Source organism: Cherax quadricarinatus, chromosome 33 (genome assembly GCF_038502225.1).
Source record: "Cherax quadricarinatus isolate ZL_2023a chromosome 33, ASM3850222v1, whole genome shotgun sequence".
Classification (NCBI taxonomy): Eukaryota; Metazoa; Arthropoda; class Malacostraca; order Decapoda; family Parastacidae; genus Cherax; species Cherax quadricarinatus.
The window spans coordinates 19,151,282-19,175,031 of NC_091324.1; the positions used below are offsets into that span (position 1 = coordinate 19,151,282).

The 23,750-nt window shown below is 48.0% G+C and overlaps 1 long non-coding RNA gene across 1 annotated transcript in view; it reads left to right on the forward strand.

The window, feature by feature from the left end:
- Window positions 1–23,750, forward strand: part of LOC128693845 (uncharacterized) — a 46,654-nt gene that overhangs the window by 21,950 nt on the left and 954 nt on the right. The window contains exon 2 of the long non-coding RNA XR_008407775.2: window positions 20,859–20,913. This is a non-coding gene — a long non-coding RNA (uncharacterized lncRNA). The remainder of the gene's footprint in view (window positions 1–20,858; window positions 20,914–23,750) is intronic.

Sequence of the window (23,750 nt, forward strand, 5' to 3'; positions counted from 1 at the left end):
CGGTTCACAACAAACGGACCCGGGTTCGGAACCAGGGCGCGTGAAGATGTTTCCCGACACCCGTTGTCTCTGGTTGTTTAGCGTAAGCACCCGCCTATAGTGGGTCGCATCCTGGGGAAGAAAACCAAACCACAATGGAAGTAAGTCACATTAATTACTCTTGGTCGTGTAGCCTTAGTTATTAACCCCTACTAGGTTAATAATCCCAATTAACGTCTTCGTCCTGTTCACCTTAGTGTCAGTGAAACAGTCTGATCCGGTATACAGGTGCTCAACTGTGTTTACGTTATTATTATTATTATTATTATTATTATTATTATTATTATTATGGGGAGAAAAAAACTCTGTACACGTAAGGGTCATCTGAGTATCTGAGAGTTTGATCAGAGGAAATGGAGCCCTTCACCTGCATCAAGGCACCCCCTTTCCCCCATCTCCTTCCTTGAAGGGATGTGTGTGAACAGAAGCAGTAGAGATGCGCTGGTGGGCACAACGACGCAGTATGGGGCGGCGCTGGAACAAAGCTCCTTCTATCACCTTCGGTGGCTACCGCTGAGAGGCTTGCAGGGTAGGTGTCCCTCGTGCAGTAGGAGTTGCAAGGGGGGGGGGGCTGCAGCTTCTCAAGTTGCTGTTAAGGACGAAGATTTGGTATTTTAAGATGGTATGATGAATTTGTGGTATGACTTGAGGAGTGGGTGAGAGAATGGGGGATGTTAGGGAGGGAGTGGGGTATGGTGTTAGGGAGGGAGTGGGGTATGGTGTTAGGGAGGGAGGGGGTTGACGTGTGACCGGGCCCCACCACAAGGCCACGGGACCGTTGTGCTGGCTGGAGTAACGGTGCTGGCGGGACTTGGTGGCGGCTGGACCTCGCCACTAACACCTCTGTAGGTACCTTTGCACTGCTGCTCCCTCCACCTGCATTATCATTCTAGGCTCTGTGAATTAAATAACACAGCGGTGCCACTCGATAAGCTTACTAAGTCAAAGCAAATGGCAGAGGAGAGTCAGCCAGGCAGAAGAAGAATTAAAGAGTTAAGTGTTGGGGGCAGTGAGCGGTTGTGTGGGGAGTGGGCCAGACGGGCCTGGAGAGTGGGGCAGGAGGGTAGCGGGCCTGCACTCACACCCACCTCCAACCTTGAACCACAGACCCCGACACTCGACCCCTATACCTTCACTACGCTTACACCACGCTCGGCCCACCTCGTTCCTTCCTCTGGTTGGGGCAAGAAGAGGAGGGAAAGGAGAGCCCTGAATGTCACACAGTTAAACTTTTACTAGATGGAAATAAGTCAATGCTTGACTTTAAGCTATTCCAGGTACTTAACGCTTTGTTAACATGTAAACTGGGGTAAAAAAAAAAAAGCTGAGTAAAATGTTCATATATTTACATGGCTGTGTTAAGTAGTTTTATTGGTATGAAATAGTTTTATAATTAGTATTATTTATAATTGAGATGTATAGTGTAAGGAGAGTCCGTGTAATGCTGGGTTATTGAGGGCTTAACAACAAGGGACTTCTTACATGTGAGTAAGAGCAGTGTTGTGATGCAACCACTGAGCTAACTAGGACAGGTCACGTCATGCCTTGTTCTTCTACTCCAGCCTCTACACACATGTTCTTCTACTCCAGCCTCCACACACATGTTCTTCTACTCCAGCCTCCACACAGATGTTCTTCTACTCCAGCCTCCACACACATGTTCTTCTACTCCAGCCTCTACACACATGTTCTTCTACTCCAGCCTCCACACACATGTTCTTCTACTCCAGCCTCCACACACATGTTCTTCTACTCCAGCCTCCACACACATGTTCTTCTACTCCAGCCTCCACACACATGTTATTCTACTCCGGCCTCCACACAGATGTTCTTCTACTCCAGCCTCCACACAGATGTTCTTCTACTCCGGCCTCCACACAGATGTTCTTCTACTCCAGCCTCCACACAGATGTTCTTCTACTCCGGCCTCCACACAGATGTTCTTCTACTCCAGCCTCCACACAGATGTTCTTCTACTCCAGCCTCCACACACATGTTCTTCTACTCCGGCCTCTACACACATGTTCTTCTACTCCAGCCTCCACACACATGTTCTTCTACTCCAGCCTCCACACACATGTTCTTCTACTCCAGCCTCCACACACATGTTCTTCTACTCCAGCCTCCACACACATGTTCTTCTACTCCAGCCTCCACACACATGTTCTTCTACTCCAGCCTCCACACACATGTTCTTCTACTCCAGCCTCCACACACATGTTCTTCTACTCCAGCCTCCACACACATGTTCTTCTACTCCAGCCTCCACACACATGTTCTTCTACTCCAGCCTCCACACACATGTTCTACTCCAGCCTCCTCACACATGTTCTTCTACTCCAGCCTCCACACACATGTTCTTCTACTCCAGCCTCCACACACATGTTCTTCTACTCCAGCCTCCACACACATGTTCTTCTACTCCAGCCTCCTCACACATGTTCTTCTACTCCAGCCTCCACACACATGTTCTTCTACTCCAGCCTCCACACACATGTTCTTCTACTCCAGCCTCCACACACATGTTCTTCTACTCCAGCCTCCACACACATGTTCTTCTACTCCAGCCTCCTCACACATGTTCTTCTACTCCAGCCTCCACACACATGTTCTTCTACTCCAGCCTCCACACACATGTTCTTCTACTCCAGCCTCCTCACACATGTTCTTCTACTCCAGCCTCCACACACATGTTCTTCTACTCCAGCCTCCACACACATGTTCTTCTACTCCAGCCTCCACACACATGTTCTTCTACTCCAGCCTCCACACACATGTTCTTCTACTCCAGCCTCCACACACATGTTCTACTCCAGCCTCCACACACATGTTCTTCTATTCCAGCCTCCACACACATGTTCTTCTACTCCAGCCTCCTCACACATGTTCTTCTACTCCAGCCTCCACACACATGTTCTTCTACTCCAGCCTCCACACACATGTTCTTCTACTCCAGCCTCCACACACATGTTCTTCTACTCCAGCCTCCACACACATGTTCTTCTACTCCAGCCTCCACACACATGTTCTTCTACTCCAGCCTCCACACACATGTTCTTCTACTCCAGCCTCCACACACATGTTCTTCTACTCCAGCCTCCACACACATGTTCTTCTACTCCAGCCTCCACACACATGTTCTACTCCAGCCTCCACACACATGTTCTTCTACTCCAGCCTCCACACACATGTTCTTCTACTCCAGCCTCCTCACACATGTTCTTCTACTCCAGCCTCCACACACATGTTCCTCTACTCCAGCCTCCACACACATGTTCTTCTTCTCCAGCCTCCTCACACATGTTCTTCTACTCCAGCCTCCACACACATGTTCTTCTACTCCAGCCTCCACACACATGTTCTTCTACTCCAGCCTCCACACACATGTTCTTCTACTCCAGCCTCCTCACACATGTTCTTCTACTCCAGCCTCCACACACATGTTCTTCTACTCCAGCCTCCTCACACATGTTCTTCTACTCCAGCCTCCACACACATGTTCTTCTACTCCAGCCTCCACACACATGTTCTTCTACTCCAGCCTCCACACACATGTTCTACTCCAGCCTCCACACACATGTTCTTCTACTCCAGCCTCCTCACACATGTTCTTCTACTCCAGCCTCCACACACATGTTCTTCTACTCCAGCCTCCACACACATGTTCTTCTACTCCAGCCTCCTCACACATGTTCTTCTACTCCGGCCTCCACACACATGTTCTTCTACTCCAGCCTCCACACAGATGTTCTTCTACTCCAGCCTCTACACACATGTTCTTCTACTCCAGCCTCTACACACATGTTCTTCTACTCCAGCCTCCACACACATGTTCTTCTACTCCAGCCTCCACACACATGTTCTTCTACTCCAGCCTCCACACACATGTTCTTCTACTCCGGCCTCCACACACATGTTCTTCTACTCCAGCCTCCACTCACATGTTCTTCTACTCCAGCCTCCACACACATGTTCTTATACTCCAGCCTCCAAACACATGTTCTTCTTCTTCAGCCTCCACACACATGTTCTTCTACTCCGGCCTCCACACACACATGTTCTTCTACTCCAGCCTCCACACACATGTTCATCTGTTCCAGCCTCCACACACATGTTTATCTGCTCCAGCCTCCAAACACATGTTCTTCTTCTTCAGCCTCCACACACATGTTCTTCTACTCCAGCCTCCACACACATGTTCTACTCCGGCCTCCACACACGTATGTTCTTCTACTCCAGCCTCCACACACATGTTCTTCTACTCCAGCCTCCACACACATGTTCTACTCCGGCCTCCACACACATATGTTCTTCTACTCCGGCCTCCACACACATATGTTCTTCTACTCCAGCCTCCACACACATGTTCTTCTACTCCAGCCTCCACACACATGTTCTACTCCGGCCTCCACACACATATGTTCTTCTACTCCGGCCTCCACACACATATGTTCTTCTACTCCAGCCTCCACACACATGTTCTTCTACTCCAGCCTCCACACAGATGTTCTTCTACTCCAGCCTCCACACAGATGTTCTTCTACTCCGGCCTCCACACAGATGTTCTTCTACTCTAGCCTCCACACAGATGTTCTTCTACTCCAGCCTCCACACACATGTTCTTCTACTCCGGCCTCTACACACATGTTCTTCTACTCCAGCCTCCACACACATGTTCTTCTACTCCAGCCTCCACACACATGTTCTTCTACTCCAGCCTCCACACACATGTTCTTCTACTCCAGCCTCCACACACATGTTCTTCTACTCCAGCCTCCACACACATGTTCTTCTACTCCAGCCTCCTCACACATGTTCTTCTACTCCAGCCTCCACACACATGTTCTTCTACTCCAGCCTCCACACACATGTTCTTCTACTCCAGCCTCCACACACATGTTCTTCTACTCCAGCCTCCACACACATGTTCTTCTACTCCAGCCTCCTCACACATGTTCTTCTACTCCAGCCTCCACACACATGTTCTTCTACTCCAGCCTCCACACACATGTTCTTCTACTCCAGCCTCCACACACATGTTCTTCTACTCCAGCCTCCTCACACATGTTCTTCTACTCCAGCCTCCACACACATGTTCTTCTACTCCAGCCTCCACACACATGTTCTCTACTCCAGCCTCCACACACATGTTCTTCTACTCCAGCCTCCACACACATGTTCTTCTACTCCAGCCTCCTCACACATGTTCTTCTACTCCAGCCTCCACACACATGTTCTTCTACTCCAGCCTCCACACACATGTTCTTCTACTCCAGCCTCCACACACATGTTCTTCTACTCCAGCCTCCTCACACATGTTCTTCTACTCCAGCCTCCACACACATGTTCTTCTACTCCAGCCTCCACACACATGTTCTTCTACTCCAGCCTCCACACACATGTTCTTCTACTCCAGCCTCCACACACATGTTCTTCTACTCCAGCCTCCTCACACATGTTCTTCTACTCCAGCCTCCACACACATGTTCTTCTACTCCAGCCTCCACACACATGTTCTTCTACTCCAGCCTCCACACACATGTTCTTCTACTCCAGCCTCCACACACATGTTCTTCTACTCCAGCCTCCACACACATGTTCTTCTACTCCAGCCTCCTCACACATGTTCTTCTACTCCAGCCTCCACACACATGTTCTTCTACTCCAGCCTCCACACACATGTTCTTCTACTCCAGCCTCCACACACATGTTCTTCTACTCCAGCCTCCTCACACATGTTCTTCTACTCCAGCCTCCACACACATGTTCTTCTACTCCACACATGTTCTTCTACTCCAGCCTCCACACACATGTTCTTCTAGCCTCCAGCTACTCCAGCCTCCTCACACATGTTCTTCTACTCCAGCCTCCACACACATGTTCTTCTACTCCAGCCTCCACACACATGTTCTTCTACTCCAGCCTCCACACACATGTTCTTCTACTCCAGCCTCCTCACACATGTTCTTCTACTCCAGCCTCCACACACATGTTCTTCTACTCCAGCCTCCACACACATGTTCTTCTACTCCAGCCTCCTCACACATGTTCTTCTACTCCGGCCTCCACACACATGTTCTTCTACTCCAGCCTCCACACAGATGTTCTTCTACTCCAGCCTCTACACACATGTTCTTCTACTCCAGCCTCTACACACATGTTCTTCTACTCCAGCCTCCACACACATGTTCTTCTACTCCAGCCTCCACACACATGTTCTTCTACTCCAGCCTCCACACACATGTTCTTCTACTCCGGCCTCCACACACATGTTCTTCTACTCCAGCCTCCACACACATGTTCTTCTACTCCAGCCTCCACACACATGTTCTTCTACTCCAGCCTCCAAACACATGTTCTTCTTCTTCAGCCTCCACACACATGTTCTTCTACTCCGGCCTCCACACACATATGTTCTTCTACTCCAGCCTCCACACACATGTTCATCTGTTCCAGCCTCCACACACATGTTTATCTGCTCCAGCCTCCAAACACATGTTCTTCTTCTTCAGCCTCCACACACATGTTCTTCTACTCCAGCCTCCACACACATGTTCTACTCCGGCCTCCACACACATATGTTCTTCTACTCCAGCCTCCACACACATGTTCTTCTACTCCAGCCTCCACACACATGTTCTACTCCGGCCTCCACACACATATGTTCTTCTACTCCGGCCTCCACACACATATGTTCTTCTACTCCAGCCTCCACACACATGTTCTTCTACTCCAGCCTCCACACACATGTTCTACTCCGGCCTCCACACACATATGTTCTTCTACTCCGGCCTCCACACACATATGTTCTTCTACTCCAGCCTCCACACACATGTTCTTCTACTCCAGCCTCCACACACATGTTCTTCTACTCCGGCCTCCACACACATGTTCTTCTACTCCAGCCTCCACACACATGTTCTTCTACTCCAGCCTCCACACACATGTTCTTCTACTCCAGCCTCCTCACACATGTTCTTCTACTCCAGCCTCCACACACATGTTCTTCTACTCCAGCCTCCACACACATGTTCTTCTACTCCAGCCTCCACACACATGTTCTTCTACTCCAGCCTCCACACACATGTTCTTCTACTCCAGCCTCCTCACACATGTTCTTCTACTCCAGCCTCCACACACATGTTCTTCTACTCCAGCCTCCACACACATGTTCTTCTACTCCAGCCTCCACACACATGTTCTTCTACTCCAGCCTCCTCACACATGTTCTTCTACTCCAGCCTCCACACACATGTTCTTCTACTCCAGCCTCCACACACATGTTCTTCTACTCCAGCCTCCACACACATGTTCTTCTACTCCAGCCTCCACACACATGTTCTTCTACTCCAGCCTCCTCACACATGTTCTTCTACTCCAGCCTCCACACACATGTTCTTCTACTCCAGCCTCCACACACATGTTCTTCTACTCCAGCCTCCACACACATGTTCTTCTACTCCAGCCTCCACACACATGTTCTTCTACTCCAGCCTCCACACACATGTTCTACTCCAGCCTCCACACACATGTTCTTCTACTCCAGCCTCCACACACATGTTCTTCTACTCCAGCCTCCTCACACATGTTCTTCTACTCCAGCCTCCTCACACATGTTCTTCTACTCCAGCCTCCACACACATGCCTCCACACACATGTTCTTCTACTCCAGCCTCCTCACACATGTTCTTCTACCCCAGCCTCCACACACATGTTCATCCGCTCCAGCCTCCACACACATGTTCTTCTACTCCAGCCTCCACACACATGTTCTTCTACTCCAGCCTCCTCACACATGTTCTTCTACTCCAGCCTCCACACACATGTTCTTCTACTCCAGCCTCCTCACACATGTTCTTCTACTCCAGCCTCCACACACATGTTCTTCTACTCCAGCCTCCACACACATGTTCTTCTACTCCAGCCTCCACACACATGTTCTACTCCAGCCTCCACACACATGTTCTTCTACTCCAGCCTCCTCACACATGTTCTTCTACTCCAGCCTCCACACACATGTTCTTCTACTCCAGCCTCCACACACATGTTCTTCTACTCCAGCCTCCTCACACATGTTCTTCTACTCCGGCCTCCACACACATGTTCTTCTACTCCAGCCTCCACACAGATGTTCTTCTACTCCAGCCTCTACACACATGTTCTTCTACTCCAGCCTCTACACACATGTTCTTCTACTCCAGCCTCCACACACATGTTCTTCTACTCCAGCCTCCACACACATGTTCTTCTACTCCAGCCTCCACACACATGTTCTTCTACTCCGGCCTCCACACACATGTTCTTCTACTCCAGCCTCCACACACATGTTCTTCTACTCCAGCCTCCACACACATGTTCTTCTACTCCAGCCTCCAAACACATGTTCTTCTTCTTCAGCCTCTACACACATGTTCTTCTACTCCGGCCTCCACACACATATGTTCTTCTACTCCAGCCTCCACACACATGTTCATCTGTTCCAGCCTCCACACACATGTTTATCTGCTCCAGCCTCCAAACACATGTTCTTCTTCTTCAGCCTCCACACACATGTTCTTCTACTCCAGCCTCCACACACATGTTCTACTCCGGCCTCCACACACATATGTTCTTCTACTCCAGCCTCCACACACATGTTCTTCTACTCCAGCCTCCACACACATGTTCTACTCCGGCCTCCACACACATATGTTCTTCTACTCCGGCCTCCACACACATATGTTCTTCTACTCCAGCCTCCACACACATGTTCTTCTACTCCAGCCTCCACACACATGTTCTACTCCGGCCTCCACACACATATGTTCTTCTACTCCGGCCTCCACACACATATGTTCTTCTACTCCAGCCTCCACACACATGTTCTTCTACTCCAGCCTCCACACACATGTTCTTCTACTCCGGCCTCCACACACATGTTCTTCTACTCCAGCCTCTACACACATGTTCTTCTACTCCAGCCTCCACACACATGTTCGTCTGCTCCAGCCTCCTCACACATGTTCTTCTACTCCAGCCTCCACACACATGTTCGTCTGCTCCAGCCTCCTCACACATGTTCTTCTACTCCAGCCTCCTCACACATGTTCTTCTACTCCAGCCTCCTCACACATGTTCTTCTACTCCAGCCTCCTCACACATGTTCTTCTACTCCAGCCTCCTCACACATGTTCTTCTACTCCAGCCTCCTCACACATGTTCTTCTACTCCAGCCTCTACACACATATGTTCATCTGCTCCAGCCTCCACACAGTTGGATCGAGTCTAATTGTCTCTTATACTTCCAGAAGCTGTATGACCCCTAGAGGTTTAGCGCTCCCACCTCCTCCATGAATTATTAATAATAATGTGAGTGAGGGGGAATACTTCGATGTCTGTCCACTCTGTCTAATGGTTTGCTCACTGGTTGCTTCTCTCTCTCTCTCTCTCTCTCTCTCTCTCTCTCTCCCTCTCTCTCTCTCTCTCTCTCTCTCTCTCTCTCTCCCTCTCTCTCTCTCTCTCTCTCTCTCTCTCTCACCTGCCTATATCCGGGACTAGTTGTATCGCAGACTCAGTGTTATCCTTGTTCAGTGTAAGCGCCAGAAATATAGCTAACAACATTGTAGAAGACAAGAAATATTGCAAAATATGTTAGAAAATGACAGATTCAGATTACTATTGTCAAGTTTGTGTGGATACCATCTGCTGTTACCATCGCAGGTATGAGTTGATGAGTTGGCAGGAAAAGGAACCCAGCAAAACAACGTCAGACCACAAATTTTGAGAAACATTGCTGCAGTTCAGATAAAATACAACTAACCTCTCCAGACTGCTGAGCTGGAAGAATGTGCAGAGAACCTTCACTGCTCTTATTAACTCAGTTGAGCGCCTAAATTAGTAGGAGCGCTGGAAGTCCTTAGAACTGTACTCTTTAGACTCTAAAGAGTACAGTTCTAAGGACTTCCAGCGCCTACACTCGCCTACACTCTAAAGTTTAGAGTGTAGACGAGAAACATACATCATAATCTATACCTGGAAGATACTAGAGGGATTGGGACCAAAACTCCACGCCGAAATAACTACACATGTACACAAGAGGCTAGGCAGACGGTGCAGGATACAGCCAGTGAAAAGCAGGGGAGGGGTGAGTACACGTAAAAATAACTTACTAAGTGTTAAGATCCCCAATATGGTGTCTTGGTACGTGCAAGTTTTGAGGCAGTGTAGTGAGTATCAGTGTAGTGAGTGTCAGTGTAGTGAGTGTCAGTGTAGTGTCAGTGTAGTTAGTGTCAGAATAGTTAGTGCCAGTATAGGGAGTGTCCGTATAGTTAGTGTCAGTGTAAAGAGTATCGGTGTAGTGACAGCGTCAGTTCATTTTAAATGAGACTGCGTATGTGATTACCTGAGCTGCCAGAATAAAGCAATTGGTTACAATTCACCTATGTCACAATGTGGTGATGCTCACCTGGTCACCTACTATGAGGCACCGTGTTCCCCGCATCCCCTCTCGCGCACCTACCTCCGCACCTGACGCACCACCCACCACCACCTTCCAGTGTTCACCTATCCCCACAGAGTTGAGCAGCGCACTTTACTCTCGGCTGGTTATCGCTCCATGGGCAGACTTTACAGACTCAACTTGTCAATTATTCCAACACCTGTAATTATTTTAGTCTAGACGCTGTAAAAAAATACTCCATTTTTTTACAGTTCCTATTTGTAAATGTTCAAAACCTGCTTTAGTCTGCGTGTAAATACTGCCTTCCAAGTAGTCCTCTGCTACCTGTCTTTCCCATGTACTCCTATTTACTATATGCACTTGGATGATCCCTGAATTAAAAAAAATAAATTGTAATATCAAGGCCCAATAATTTTCTTTATATTATGCTCCATTAATGTAACAACCTATTTGCCTCGAGTGGCAAATTTAATTGGCAGCGCCACTCGTCTTGCGAGTGGACGTACCACCATAATGAGAATATATTTATCTGCCCGAAGATTTGAACCGCCGTTGGCGATATCAACTCCATGCTTGGCTCTTGCAACATTCAGGTATCACAACCTTTGCAAACTGTCATTATCCGAGTGAAGCAAATCCTACTCACTTTGATAAAATGCTGCGAACGTAAGTCACACCGTTTTTACAGTTTCTTCACAAATGTTAGTGGTGTTAAATATACATATTCCTGGTGTCTGTTGCAATCTAAAATTTACTTCCTCAGTGTGTTTATCCTTTTCCCACACACTAGTGTCTCTCCTTCCCATATTAATCAAAGAGCAATTGAGGTTTGAAGACAATGAAGCAATAAACTATGGAGCAACAGTATTGACAGGAGGAACAGAGTAATGTACAGTACCTCTGCGAGCAACACGAGACCCAAACGGATGTAAGAGGACAACAATAATACCAAAAACATAAGTGAGAGTGCAGATCTAACAGCCCATAGAGAGCAACAACAATCCTATTTCTTGAGACTTTAACCAACGACAAAAATAATGTTAGATAAGGGATCCACATGGGAATAAAGAGAGATACATAGTGAATGAAACTGTTATATATGATTCAAAAGTTCTTATCTTATCCAGCTAAGACGAAAAGAAAGGACGAGTCAGGATTGTACTTGTTATTCAGCCAGGATGAAGCTAACTGAGGTTCAGTAACAAACCCGCACTTGGGTCTGTCCTTGATCATTACAAAGTCACCAGACTTGACTTGATAATAGTCCAGTTATTTTTGAAGTCTTATATTTGAAGTGTTGCAGCCTCGGTATTGTAACTTCTTAACAATAAGGTGGCCAAATACGAGGTAGTTCTAAGTACAATCACCACTGCGTCTTAGTAGTGTGCGATTACGAACTAAAATAAAATAAAACAAGATAATTTGATAGTTGAAAAGGGGGTAAGATTCCTACTCCCAATAGGTAAGGAGAGAGAGAGAGAGAGAGAGAGAGAGAGAGAGAGAGAGAGAGAGAGAGAGAGAGAGAGAGAGAGAGAGAGAGAGAGAGAGTTTCCTTGGGAAACACAACGGGACAATAAACTAAAGAATAAGCATAATGTAAGACAAGATGAAGATTCTTTTCCAGAAATATGGAGAAGCCATGCAAAGATTCATTTCCAGTATGTCCCCACTGAGAGAATTTACCTCAGGGCGCCATGATGCCGATGAGGGGCTCTTGATCCAGGCAACTGAACTTACCCTTCACCTGATGGAACCGGAATTCTTCCCATTCCCCAGGCGCTACATAACCCCTACAGCTTTAGCGATTCCTCATGAGTAAAATAAACAAACCGGTTGGAGCATCAGGAGACAATTCTAAAATTTCTACCGACAAAAAAAAAATAAAAAGAATTACTGCTTCCACCCTTTACAAAAGACAGAGAATAATAGATAATAATAGAGAATAAAAGAAAGACAATTCAAGATTTATTAAGTAGTGTATGGAAGCCAAAACTAACAACAGAAGAGCATGGAAAAAATGTAGGACAGGAGAGATCGTGGCAAGTAAGAACGCTACAAACTGACTAAATAAAGAATATTTTACAGTAAAATATAACCTAGAAATGACAATACGGAAATAACGGAAGCTGAGGTAAATTAAAAAAAAAAATGTTACACAATCACATCAGGAGAAAATTAATGTTAGATTATCAGGTAATCAGTCTGACGTATTTTTTAAGGGAAAAAAAATGGAAATTCGAGGGAATTATTATAGGGAATTATGGCAAGAGGTCGAGGTGGGGGATTATTGTTGTGTATACATTGACTACTGGAAGACAGGTGGCAGGTGGGGGTAGATGGAGTGAGGGGGTAGATGAGGGGAGAGGGTGAGGGTTAAGGTTTGGGGGGATGGGGTAAGGGTTAATGTTTGTGGGGAGGGGGTAAGGGTAAAGGTTTGTGGGGAGGGGGGTGAGAGTTGAAGTTTGAGGGAGGAGGAGGGTAAAGATTTAGAGGGGAGGGTAAAGGTTGAGGTTTGAGGGGAGGGGGTAGGGGTTGAGGTTTCAGGGGAGGGGGTAAGGGTTGAGGTTTGAAGAGAGGGGGTAAGGTTTGAGGGGAAAGGGGGTGAGGTTTGAGGGGAGAAGGGGTGAGGTTTGAGGGGAGAGGGGGTGAGGTTTGAAGGGAGAGGGGGTGGGGTTTGAGGGGAGAGGGGTGAGGGTTGAGGGAAGGGTAGTGGGATCTTTGAGGGGATTACCTACCAGGAGGTGTGCAGTGTCGCGTGAGATGTGAGGAAGCAACAAGTGAGTATCCCAAGCGTTAAGTGCGACATCCCCGTTGTCATGGTGACAGCTGAGGCAGGTGGGTGAGGGGACGGGAAGAGGAACAAACCCCTCACCACTAACATAGTAGTGCCACGCACGTGCTCGCCGGCACAGAAGCAAGGCAAAACCAGTGTCCCTCAGGACATCCGGAGTATGCTGCTACCCAACTCTGCATGAGTGTTACATACTGGGACCCAAAGTTAACTTTATACTGACATTTACCTCCCCTTCCTCGTGTTCCATAAGCCCAGCGTCTTCTATCTGAGTGAAAGCAAAAGGAATAGTGCAGAGTGCAACGTAAATTTCCAACTCAAACATCAGCGTTGAAAATTTGAAGCCAGACAGCAGACTAATATAACTAATATAACAATTTCTTCAAAAAATCGGTATCTACGAAGCCCAAGAAACACCAACTCTGAAAGTTTAAAGACAATCAGCAGAGGCATTCTCTAGTTATCGCATGTTGTATGACCCTAGTGGGTTTAGCACTTTGTTATGATTGTAATAATAATAATTAGTTGTCTCACAGAAAAAATATACCAAAATAAACACAACAGCAATTTAGTATGAAGCTGCTCAGAGATTGTTTTCAAGCTGTGGGCACTGAAGGTTTGACCGCGATCGGAAGAGGCATTTATCAGTTATCGTATGGATATCAGTATTTAAATTTTCCCAATTTCTCCAATAAAATTAACAAAATAGCATCTATACACTTCAGTAACAATCCCAGTCTTCTAAATACAAGACACCAGCGTTGGAAGTTTGAAGTCGATCGGATGAGGCATTCTCAAGATGGAAACGCAAACTTTGAGTAAAAAAAAATATAGGTCATCCACTTAACAGTGTCTCTTCGGGGATACGAAAAAACACGAAAAATGTTACGCAAGAAATTTGCGTGAACTCGAACTCTGTTACTTGAGGGGAAAATTGTGAGTATTGAACAAGACAACTGTGATTGTTGGACGAAGTAAGCGTGTTGCAACAATAACTGTTTTTATTGTGCAAGTATCTATACCTGGATGGTGTTCCGGGGGTCAGCGCCCCCCGCGACCCGGTGTTGATAATTACGCGGCAGGTGGTAAGTCATCAGTAGCTACTTTATGGGAGTTTGTCATTTAGGGTGCGTGGTTAGTGTTATAGTGGAGGAATCTCACCTCTACTTCCCATCCCCCCCTCTTTCGCTTCTACTTCCCCCTTTCTCTCTCTCTTTTACTCCTCTCTTTCTTTCTCTCCTCTCTTCTATCCTCGACTCACACAGACAGCCTCTGTGTCTGCTGTCTTGTCTGTCTGTCCCATGTACTCCCATGAGTACATGTACTCTCATGTACTCCCATGAGTACATGTACTCCCATGAGTACATGTACTCCCATCAGTGCATGGGAAAGACAGACACACAAAATGTAGGGAGGAAAGGTATACCTGTGACAGGTGTTGAGAGTTTTTGTTTATTCCTCAGTAGCTGGAAACTGGTGGGTGACCCTTGAACAGTCAGGCTCTTGCTACCCGCGTCCCGCAGACTACATTGCTAGAGAGGAAAGGGAAGGGGCAAATGATAGGGGAATAAGACGGAAAAAAGGAATGTGAAAGGAGAGTGACAGGGAGAGTTAATGGGACAGAATTAAAAAAAAAAGAGGAATGGAGAGTGAAAGTAATAGAGAGAGAGGGAAAGAGAGGAGTGAAGAGTTAGAGAGGGTTGGAGAAAGAGAGAATTAAGAACGAATAGGGAAAGAAATTAATGGACTGGGAAAGAGAGCAATTGCGAGGGGGGGGGAGGAGCCAGCAGAAAAAGAGAGCAAAGGAATAAGAAAAAAAATATGAGAAGAAAGGCTGGGAAAGGCAATAAACACAGAAAAAAAACTAGTAAAATGCAATTAAAGTTTGAAAAGTTCGAGATGAGATGAAATTAAAAACGAATAAAAAAATGAAATGAGAGACATTCAGCAGAGATAAAAGATTGTTGAAGGGCGAAGCTTATGAGGTTTTCTGACTCCAGGGATGACAGGGCCATGTGTAGAGGAGACGGTAGCTGCAGGGATGACAGGGCCATGTGTAGAAGAGACAGTAGCTGCAGGGATGACAGGGCCATGTGTAGAGGAGACGGTAGCTGCAGGGATGACAGGGCCATGTGTAGAGGAGACGGTAGCTGCAGGGATGACAGGGCCATGCGTAGAGGAGACGGTAGCTACAGGGATGACAGGGCCATGTGTAGGGGAGACGGTAGCTGCAGGGATGACAGGGCAATGTGTAGAGGAGACGGTAGCTACAGGGATGACAGGGCAATGCGTAGAGCAGACGGTAGCTGCAGGGATGACAGGGCCATGTGTAGAGGAGACGGTAGCTGCAGGGATGACAGGGCCATGTGTAGAGGAGACGGTAGCTGCAGGGATGACAGGGCCATGTGTAGAGGAGACGGTAGCTGCAGGGATGACAGGGCCATGTGTAGAGGAGACGGTAGCTGCAGGGATGACAGGGCCATGTGTAGAGGAGACGGTAGCTACAGGGATGACAGGGCCATGTGTAGAGGAGACGGTAGCTGCAGGGATGACAGGGCCATGTGTAGAGGAGACGGTAGCTGCAGGGATGACAGGGCCATGTGTAGAGGAGACGGTAGCTGCAGGGATGACAGGGCCATGTGTAGAAGCTACAGGGAGACTGTAGGAGGAGACGGTGGCTACAGGGATGACAGGGCCATGTGTAGAGGAGACGGTAGCTGCAGGGATGACAGGGCCATGTGTAGAAGAGACGGTGGCTACAGGGATGACAGGGCCATGTGTAGAGGAGACGGTAGCTGCAGGGATGACAGGGCCATGTGTAGAGGAGACGGTAGCTGCAGGGATGACAGGGCCATGTGTAGAGGAGACGGTAGCTGCAGGGATGACAGGGCCATGTGTAGAGGAGACGGTAGCTACAGGGATGACAGGGCCATGTGTAGAGGAGACGGTAGCTGCAGGGATGACAGGGCCATGTGTAGAGGAGACGGTAGCTGCAGGGATGACAGGGCCATGTGTAGAAGAGACGGTGGCTACAGGGATGACAGGGCCATGTGTAGAGGAGACGGTAGCTGCAGGGATGACAGGGCCATGTGTAGAAGAGACGGTGGCTACAGGGATGACAGGGCCATGTGTAGAGGAGACGGTAGCTACAGGGATGACAGGGCCATGTGTAGAGGAGACGGTAGCTGCAGGGATGACAGGGCCATGTGTAGAGGAGACGGTAGGTGCAGGGATGACAGGGCCATGTGTACAGAAGACGGTAGCTACAGGGATGACAGGGTCATGTGTAGAGGAGACGGTAGCTACAGGGATGACAGGGCCATGTGTAGAGGAGACGGTATCTACAGGGATGACAGGGCCATGTGTAGAGGAGACGGTAGCTGCAGGGATGACAGGGCCATGTGTAGAGGAGACGGTAGCTACAGGGATGACAGGGCCATGTGTAGAGGAGACGGTAGGTGCAGGGATGACAGGGCCATGTGTAGAGGAGACGGTAGCTGCAGGGATGACAGGACCATGTGTAGAGGAGACGGTAGGTGCGGGGATGACAGGGCCATGTGTAGAGGAGACGGTAGGAGGAGACGGTAGCTACAAGGATGACAGGGCCATGTCTAGAGGAGACGGTAGCTGCAGGGATGACAGGGCCATGTGTAGAGGAGACGGTAGCTGCAGGAATGACAGGGCCATGTGTAGAGGAGACGGTAGCTACAGGGATGACAGGGCCATATGTAGAGGAGACGGTAGCTACAGGGATGACAGGGCCATGCGTAGAGGAGACGGGAGCTGCAGGGATGACAGGGCCATGTGTAGAGGAGACGGTAGCTGCAGGGATGACAGGGCCATGTGTAGAGGAGACGGTAGCTACAGGGATGACAGGGCTATGTGTAGAGGAGACTGTAGCTGCAGGGATGACAGGGCCATATGTAGAGGAGACGGTAGCTGCAGGGGTGACAGGGCCATGTGTAGAGGAGACGGTAGCTGCAGGGATGACAGGGCAATGTGTAGAGGAGACGGTAGCTACGGGGATGACAGGGCCATGTGTAGAGGAGACGGTAGGTGCAGGGATGACAGGGCCATGTGTAGAGGAGACGGTAGCTACAAGGATGACAGGGCCATGTCTAGAGGAGACGGTAGCTGCAGGGATGACAGGGCCATGTGTAGAGGAGACGGTAGCTGCAGGAATGACAGGGCCATGTGTAGAGGAGACGGTAGCTACGGAAATGACAGGGCCATGTGTAGAGGAGACGGTAGCTACAGGGATGACAGGGCCATGCGTAGAGGAGACGGTAGCTGCAGGGATGACAGGGCCATGTGTAGAGACGGTAGCTGCAGGGATGGCAGGGCCATGTGTAGAGGAGACGGTAGCTACAGGGATGACAGGGCTATGTGTAGAGGAGACTGTAGCTGCAGGGATGACAGGGCCATATGTAGAGGAGACGGTAGCTGCAGGAATGACAGGGCCATGTATAGAGGAGACGGTAGCTACAGGAATGACAGGGCCATGTGTAGAGGAGACGGTAGCTGCAGGGATGACAGGGCCATGTGTAGAGGAGACGGTAGCTGCAGGGATGACAGGGCTATGTGTAGAGGAGACGGTAGCTGCAGTGATGACAGGGCCATGTGTAGAGGAGACGGTAGCTGCAGGGATGACAGGGCCATGTGTAGAGGAGACGGTAGCTGCAGGGATGACAGGGCCATGTGTAGAGGAGACGGTAGCTACAGGGATGACAGGGCCATGTGTAGAGAAGACGGTAGCTACAGGGATGACAGGGCCATGTGTAGAAAAGACTGTTGCTACTGGGATGACAGGGCCATGTGTAGAGGAGACGGTAGCTGCAGGAATGACAAGGCCATGTGTAGAGGAGACGGTAGCTGCAGGGATGACAGGGCCATGTGTAGAGGAGACGGTAGCTGCAGGGATGACAGGGCCATGTGTAGAGGAGACGGTATCTATAGGGATGACAGGGTCAAATGTAGAGGAGACGGTAGCTACTGGAATGACAGGGCTATGTGTAGAGGAGACGGTAGATACAGGGATGACAGGGCCATGTGTAGAGGAGACGGTAGGTGCAGGGATGACAGGGCCATGTGTAGAGGAGACGGTATCTACAGGGATGACAAGGCCATGTGTAGTGACGGTAACTGCAGGGATGACAGGGCCATGTGTAGAGGAGACGGTAGCTGCAGGGATGACAGGGCCATGTATAGAGGAGACGGTAGGTGCAGGGATGACAGTGCCATGTGTACAGAAGACGGTAGCTACAGGGATGACAAGGCCACGTGTAGAAGAGACTGTTGCTGCAGGGATGACAGGGCCATGTGTAGAGGAGACGGTAGCTACAGGGATGACAGGACCATGTGTAGAGGAGACGGTATCTACAGGGATGACAGGGCCATGTGTAGAGGAGACGGTAGTTGCAAGGATGACAAGGCCATGTGTAGAGGAGACGGTAGCTACAGGGATGACAGGGCCATGTGTAGAGGAGACGGTAGCTACAGGGATGACAGGGTCATGTGCAGAGGAGACGGTAGCTGCAGGGATGACAGGGCCATGTGTAGAGTTGACGGTAGCTGCAAGGATGACAGGGCCATGTGTAGAGGAGACGGTAGCTACAGGGATGACAGGACCATATGTAGAGGAGACGGTAGCTACAGGGATGACAGGGCCATGTGTAGAGGAGACGGTAGCTACAGGGATGACAGGGCCATGTGTAGAGGAGACGGTAGCTACAGGGATGACAGGGCCATGTGTAGAGGAGACTGTAGCTACAGGGATGACTTGGTCATATGTAGAGGAGACAGTAGCTACAGGGATGACTTCGTCATATGTAGAGGAGACGGTAGCTACAGGGATGACTTGGTCATATGTAGAGGAGACGGTAGCTACAAGGATGACTTGGTCATATGTAGAGGAGACGGTAGCTACAGGGATGAGAGGGCCATGTGTAGAGGAGACGGTAGCTACTGGGATGACAGGGCCATGTGTAGAGGAGACGGTAGCTACAGGGATGACAGGGCCATGTGTAGAGGAGACGGTAGCTACAGGGATGACAGGGCCATGTGTAGAGGAGACGGTAGCTACAGGGATGACTTGGTCATATGTAGAGGAGACAGTAGCTACAGGGATGACTTCGTCATATGTAGAGGAGACGGTAGCTACAGGGATGACTTGGTCATATGTAGAGGAGACGGTAGCTACAGGGATGACAGGGCCATGTGTAGAGGAGACGGTAGCTGCAGGGATGACTTGGTCATACGTAGAGGAGACGGTAGCTACAGGGCTGACAGGGCCATATGTAGAGGAGACGGTAGCTACAGGGATGACAGGGCCATATGTAGAGGAGACGGTGGCTACAGGGATGACAGGGCCATATGTAGAGTAGACAGTAGCTACAGGGATGACAGGGCCATGTGTAGAGGAGACGGTAGCTACAGGGATGACAGGGCCATATGTAGAGGAGACGGTAGCTACAGGGATGACAGGGCCATGTGTAGAGGAGACGGTAGCTACAGGGATAACAGGGCCATATGTAGAGGAGACGGTAGCTACAGGGATGACAGGGCCATGTGTAGAGGAGACGGTAGCTACAGGGATGACAGGGCCATATGTAGAGGAGACGGTAGCTACAGGGCTGACAGGGCCATATGTAGAGGAGACGGTAGCTACAGGGATGACTTGGTCATATGTAGAGGAGACGGTAGCTACAGGGATGATAGGGCCATATGTAGAGGAGACGGTAGCTACAGGGATGATAGGGCCATATGTAGAGGAGACGGTAGCTACAGGGATGACTTGGTCATATGTAGAGGAGACGGTAGCTACAGGGATGACTTGGTCATATGTAGAGGAGACGGTAGCTACAGGGATGACTTGGTCATATGTAGAGGAGACGGTAGCTACAGGGATGACTTGGTCATATGTAGAGGAGACGGTAGCTACAGGGATGACTTGGTCATATGTAGAGGAGACGGTAGCTACAGGGATGACAGGGCCATGTGTAGAGGAGACGGTAGCTACAGGGATGACAGGGCCATATGTAGAGGAGACGGTAGCTACAGGGATGACAGGGCCATATGTAGAGGAGACGGTAGCTACAGGGATGACTTGGTCATATGTAGAGGAGACGGTAGCTACAGGGATGATAGGGCCATATGTAGAGGAGACGGTAGCTACAGGGATGACTTGGTCATATGTAGAGGAGACGGTAGCTACAGGGATGACTTGGTCATATGTAGAGGAGACGGTAGCTACAGGGATGAGAGGGCCATATGTAGAGACGGTAGGAGGAAGAGATTGGGGAAGGATAAATAAAGGGAGACGACGTAGGAGGTAGGCAACGGAAGAGAAGAAGGAAGAAAAAGAAAAAATGAAACATATGGAATAAAATTGTTCATTATACAGACTAGCATTAATAGAGGAGGTGTCAGGAAGTATATTTGAATGTAGAGAGAGGGAGGGAGAGAGAGAGAGAGAGAGAGAGAGAGAGAGAGAGAGAGAGAGAGACGTGGGAACTAGCTGGTCATTACTTACATTCATGCACTTGCTTGTGTTAACTCCACTGACCTTTTTTAACTTTTTCCTGCTTCCAGGTGAGTTGTGATCAGTGTGGCAGAGGCGTTGTCCTCACAGCTGTTGTTCTTACAGGTAAGTGTGAGCAGTGTGTCAGTATTTGAATCCCTTTGTCAGTATTTGAATCCCTTTGTCAGTATTTGAATCCCTTTGTCAGCATTTGAATCCCTTTGTCAGTATTTCGTCTATATTATGTGTCTGGCTTCATACACAAGCATATTACTTTCTGGTCGTAGGCTACTTAGAGCATATAATGTGGATAGGGAGTCAGAGATAATTAGACTTGCTCTAGTTGTAACTTCTGCAGTCTTGAGAGCAGTATGGCAAACAGATAAGTTTCTAAGGTGAAATGCCAGTTATTAATTCTAAGTGAATTATGGTGACATAACTTCTCTCCCTCCGACTGTCCGAGTGGTGAGAGAGGTCAGTGTAGATGAGATGGTCTCTGTGATGTTGCTTAAGTCTTCAGATTGTGTGTGTTCGAGTGCACTGAATTTAGCAATGTGAAGATGATCATGCATGATTAGTTTGCATTAATTAATTACTAGGGTGGTGAGAAATGCTGTTGCTTTCAAGCTAGATGGAGGTGTGATTCCAGTATCATAATTCACACGTTTCGTGGTACATCTTCTAACAACTTGAAAAACAACAGTATCTTCATCACCATACAAGAACGTCAGCCTTGTCATGAGGTGGATTTACCGTATTCCAGCATTAACTCTAGATATATCAATTCTTTCCTCATATTAAGTATTTTAATGTGCAAATGGTTGTAGAAAACCGACAGGATTGATGTACTAGACACATAGACTCCAGACTGAAGGACTGATTACCTCTAACTCCTCTTCATCTTCTATTGTTCCTCTCTATATCAGACTAAAGAAGCCACTGGTTGGCGATACACTTTGCAGAATAAAGATACCCAAATGTTTCACAAGTGTCTCATTTATCAAGTATTTTAGTGTTACGGATAGCCAAGATTAATTTATCTTTTCATTAAGGCTGTCAAACTTTTCCTGTTTTGTAGGACTAAAGCTGCTGGTGCATGGTATTCCATCAGCTTTATTCACTTTATTTTGGCAATACTAACGCTGACACCACAATCTGCACAATCTTCTCATGTGTTTCTACAAAGGCTGCTAGACAGTGAGACGTAGCTACAATGTTGCTCATCGACGACCCACAGTGTAACTCAAATCAAAGTAGAAAGTATAACAATACTGAAACTGTGGAGGCAACATCCGTGTAGCTACCATTACCACGTTTTCCATCAGAGAATTCACTAGGTAGAAAGATCCATTTAACAAACCCACCAGTATACAGTATCATGTGGAGGGTACAACATGATCTCTGTAGGAGAAACGTGGTGGAACCCTTCCACACGGGTCAGAGAACAGAAAAAAAATGTATGCAAACTAGAGGACACCAAAAATGAGTGGGTCTTGCACAGATCTAAAAGAGGGACGTCCCGTGTGCTGCAACAGAGCAGAGCTGCTCTACAAGGAATCCAACATTGACAGCTTGCATTGTATTGAAGCATACTTAACTGTCACCACCACCACAACAGAACAAAGATCTGGCAAGTACACCATCTCTACCCTTGAACATGTGATGCTACTCCATGCTGATTCCTTGCTGCCACGTGACGCGACTGTTAAATGACCTGACGCCTTCACCTGATCTTCACCTGTGACCTGCTTTCTCGACTATATATGCTGTGTTCCCTCACTCTCTTGCATCATTTGACGTGACCATGGTCTAAAGACCGAAATTAAATGATTCTAGCAAATGCTTCCTAGGTTTACACTGGTTTAATGATAGGTGATACCATATTCCCTAGGCACTGTGACTTTTCCGTGGTGAGGGCCGCATTTATTTCATATTGATTCAATATGATCACAGTAAACAGCTGATATCACAGTATGCAAAACAAACACTGTGAAAAGATACTGGACTTCCAAGCGCATTCGTGATTTCTCACATTGTCAAGGAGCTGATAATGTGAGAAATCACGAAAGTGCTTGGAAGTTCACTATTTTTTCACAGTGTTTGGTTTGCTTATCTCATATTAAGTGTACAGGACATCACTCTCAGCATATTTGTTTCAAGGTTGTAAAAGCCTGTAAAAGCCCCTGGTGGGCGAAACGCACCATCGGTAAATATCTTAATAATTGTGTACGTGTTTCCCACATCAGATCAGTTCTGTCACTGAATTTCCCCCGTCAGTTCTACCTGATCTTAAGTGGTAACATTGTGTAGCCAGAAAGTTAGGCCCAACTTGTGGGATGGGATTGGAGGAGAAATTTCTTTTCTCTCCTTTGCGTTTTCGTTAATATTCTCCAAGGCTTTGCTGAAACGGGGTTAGTGTACGTAGGTACTGACAGCGTTAAAGACCTTCAGCTGTGTGAAATCCACGAATGTGAAGGGCGTGTATAAGTGAGAAGTGATGAGAATACTAACTTTACAAATGAGACAGGAGAGCCAGCCTTATTATGACAAATGACACTGTCAGCAGAAACTGTGCGTCAGTTAACACCTAACAACACTGGCATCACAACCTTTGAGTATTCATTGGCGACACTGATACCAGGACCTGTGTGTGTGTGCGCGCGCGCATGTTCCATGGACCCAACCGTATCTACTCTGAAAACTATGTATGGAGTATGCCTCCACGATTTCTTCATCGAAGTCATTCCACTTCTTGACCACTCTAAGACTAAAGAAACACTTCTTGATACCCCTGTGACTCACGTGTGACTTAACTTTCTGCTGTGCCCCTGAGTACCAGTTTCCCATCTCTCACACAGCCTACAACTGTCTACCCCATTAATTCCTCTGAATATTTTGTATGTTGTTATCATGGCTTCCCTGGTCCTTCTGTCCTCCAGGATCATTAGATTCAATATCTTTAG